At 33.0% G+C, this 3,532-nt stretch overlaps 1 non-coding gene across 1 annotated transcript; it reads left to right on the top strand.

Moving 5' to 3' along the window:
• The first annotated feature begins 280 nt into the window (after window positions 1-280).
• On the top strand, window positions 281-387 carry LOC121215808 (small nucleolar RNA R71). Its single transcript, XR_005911781.1, has one exon. It is a non-coding gene; the product is annotated as a small nucleolar RNA R71 (small nucleolar RNA).
• Window positions 388-3,532: the final 3,145 nt, after the last annotated feature.

Genomic DNA, 3,532 nt, shown 5'->3' with positions numbered 1-3,532 from the left:
AAAACTGTAAGTAGTAAACTGTGTCAACATTCAAGAGATAGAAGATACCTGAGCTGAGAGTGAAGTAAGGGCATCTACTTCATGCACTCTAGCTACTCGTCTTCCTGAAGCTACTCGATTTGTCAGCCACTAGTAATTGTTACTAGCTATTCTCTCGATGATCTCGTAAGCCTCATTATAAGACTTCGAAAAGAGAGCACCATTTGTAAAATCATTTACCACCAATCTTGTGTGTGCCTTGAGACCATTATAAAAAATCTTTAACCGAATGCAATGTAGAATCCCCTGATGAGGGCATTTATGAAGTAACTCCTTGAATTGTTCTCATGCCTCATATAAGGATTCATCTTCTATCTGTTAGAAAGTGGTGATCTCATTTCATAACTTAGCATTTTTGCTAGGTGGGAAATACTTTACCAGGAAGCGTTCAACTAATTTTTGCCAAGTAGAAATTGAATGTGGTGGCAACGAATTAAGCCATGCTCGTGGTCGATCTCACAATGAGTACAAAAACAACTTCAATCTCAATGCATATTTAATTACACCAGCTATCTTAAATGAATCACATACCTCCATGAATAATCAAAGGTGAAGGTGTGGATCTTCTATGGGCATACCACTAAATTGGCCCATGGCTTGAAGGATCTAAAACATCACAGGCTTCAATTCAAACTACGCTACCTTTATCTCTAGTCTCCTAATTCCCAGATTTAACTCATTGAAAAGGGGCACAACGTACTACCTTATAGCTCGATTCCTATCATTAGCAATAAGGATTGCATTATGAACATTAACGGCTCCATTACCTTGGCCATCATTTTGATTTCCAATGTCCATTTCTACGGCTTGTTTCTGGGCAAATATTTCTCGTCTTCTTTGTCTAAATGTCTGCTCGATTTCAAGGTCTACAGGTAATAAATTGATGATTCAATCTATGCTTATAAACACCGAAAAATTAAATCACAAAAAAATAAAAGAATTAATAAGTAAAGTTAGAAATAAAAAAAATAAATTAAAAACCAAATTGCAAGGACTAATTTCACAAAAATGATTAAGGACACAGTCCTCGGCAACGACGTCAAAAACTTGTAATGCTGGGGTTTGTTCAAGTGTGCAAAGTCGTTATCAAGTAATAAGAAAGTATAAGAGTTATCGTCTCCACAGGGACTATATATGTTAATCAATTTTTTACAAAATTAATATTAACAATTTGGTAATAAAAACATAATAATTTTGATTGGTTGATGTTAAGTAAAATAATTATCTAGATGCAAGTTAACCTAAATGCAAATGAAATGAATAATTAAAATGAATGAGATGGATTTAGCAGTAGAATTCACAAGATTTCAACAACGATAACATGAATAGGCTACAATAATTACTTCATTTGACTTAGTTCTTTCTCATCATGCTCACAATGTTCCGAAAAATCTTTCATGGCAATTCAATCTTTCATGAACTTTTTGGAACCAATATTTAGTCCTTTTGAAATCTTTTACTTAGAAAAACATGCGTACTACCATGATCATATTTAACTAAGGGTTTCTTAGATTTTATGCGAAGTAACATGGACGAATTTGGTTTGAAACAAATTAATCACACAAATCTAAAAGTTATGCAAGGTAACAGAGCTCTCTTGAGTTATTGCGAACCTTTAATTTAATAGGGCTACGATCTAAATTAAGCAATCACCTTTCAATTATTGCGTCCATTAATCGTCACTTGACTAGGATCGCCGAACTAATTCTAATGCATTCAATCATATTTTAATGAATGAAATACATACATGATTTTAATTGAAAGCATGATTGGTTGAGGCACAGAACATTATGAACATAACTCAAATGAACTTCATCAAATTAATGTAATCATTCTAGCTAAAGAAATTAAGCTATCATCGTTAATGAAAAAAATCAAAGAAAATTACAAACATATTGAACAACAATAAAAATTAAGGAAGAAGAAACTCTAAAGTAATTTTGACAGTCCTCTAGAAATTGATCGCGATGACTTCTTCTGATCCTCGTAATTGCTTCTTTGCAAGACATTCCTTAAAGTGGCCTGACAAGAGGGAATTTTCTCAAGGAATTGCTAACTAAATGAAGGCGAAAATGGAGGGTTTATGAGTGAGAAGGGAAGGAATGAAGGATTGAGAGAATGATGAAGGATGAGATGTGAAGGATGGGATATGAGGTGAAAGGTGAATGACAGGTCTATTTATACTTGAGGTATGGCTAATAGGTTTACTAAAAATAGTTTGAAATTCCCTTAGGTTTTTCTTACTCTTGGTTGACCATGAATTTTGGAAAGGAGAGGTTGTTGGTATGGCTAATAGGTTTACTAAAAATAGTTTGAAATTCCCTTAGGTTTTTCTTACTCTTGGTTGACCATGAATTTTGGAAAGGAGCTAGATGGTTTCATGGGTAAAAGTTGTGTGCTTAATTTTAATTGTTTTACAAGTGTAGAGACCTTAGAATAAATCTCCCAAAAGCTGATTTTGGGCTACTCATATGCCATTGCCGAATTAAGCTTCTTTCACCCTTGCTTGGATAGTTTTGTGACCCAATTAATTGTCAGACTTGTCCTTCATTTAAACCATCTTTAACTAGATCAAGGTGACCTCTTCATGACGCAAATTGCATGCCTTTGCTGTCCAACTAAGGTAGAATATGTCTTATGCCCATGCAAAATTAAAATAAGCTTCTTAACTTGTTAACTCCATGGTCCCACTGCACAATTAAATATAGGAGACTAATATGTAACATGAGATAATTAAATTATGCACAAATTTGATGCATAAAAGCATAAAATTGCATACTTTATTAAATTATGCCAATTATCGTAATATGATCAAAATTTTCTAAAATAATTTCTTTACAAAATTTTCTCTCTGTAAATTTCTCTTGAATTCAAGTGTGTGTAAATAATAACCCAAGACTCTTTTTATATATGGAGAGTTTAGAGAGTTCAACTATGATTAAAATTAATCACTTTAATATTAAATTAATATAATATTTATCAAGAATTAGATTAAATTTAATATTAAATATATTAAAATAATATTATTTTTGGAATATTTAATCTGAAATCAAATTCTTTGGTAGAGTCCCAGTAGGAGTGTAATTCTTCCACTGCTCAACCACCAAAAAACCACTGCGGCCGACCATTTGTCGGCCACTGGAATGTCGCCGACACCTCGAGCTAGTTCAGTTTCTGTTGGTTTGGTCAAGGCCAATGACAGCACAGTCAGTCTGGTCTAGACATCGGTTGGACCGTCGGCCTGATTTCACATAACAAACCTAGTTCGACCAATTTTTGGGTCTTGGTCTCGATTTTGGGCTCCTAGACCCAATATACAATCTCAAGTCAAATTTTCAAGTTCAATTACCCATTGGACAACTTGTTTGACTTGAAAATTAATTTCTAAAAATATCATATTAATTTTAATTAATTTTATTAATTTACCTTTACTTGATCAAAATTAATTTTCCCAAAAATCACTAAGATTTTCCAAATTAATTTTTCAAGAAAT

The sequence above is a fragment of the Gossypium hirsutum genome, chromosome D03 (assembly GCF_007990345.1).
Source record: "Gossypium hirsutum isolate 1008001.06 chromosome D03, Gossypium_hirsutum_v2.1, whole genome shotgun sequence".
NCBI lineage: Eukaryota > Viridiplantae > Streptophyta > Magnoliopsida > Malvales > Malvaceae > Gossypium > Gossypium hirsutum.
The sequence above is the reverse complement of the archived record's forward strand: the minus strand, read 5'-3'. Positions and strand labels throughout refer to the sequence as shown.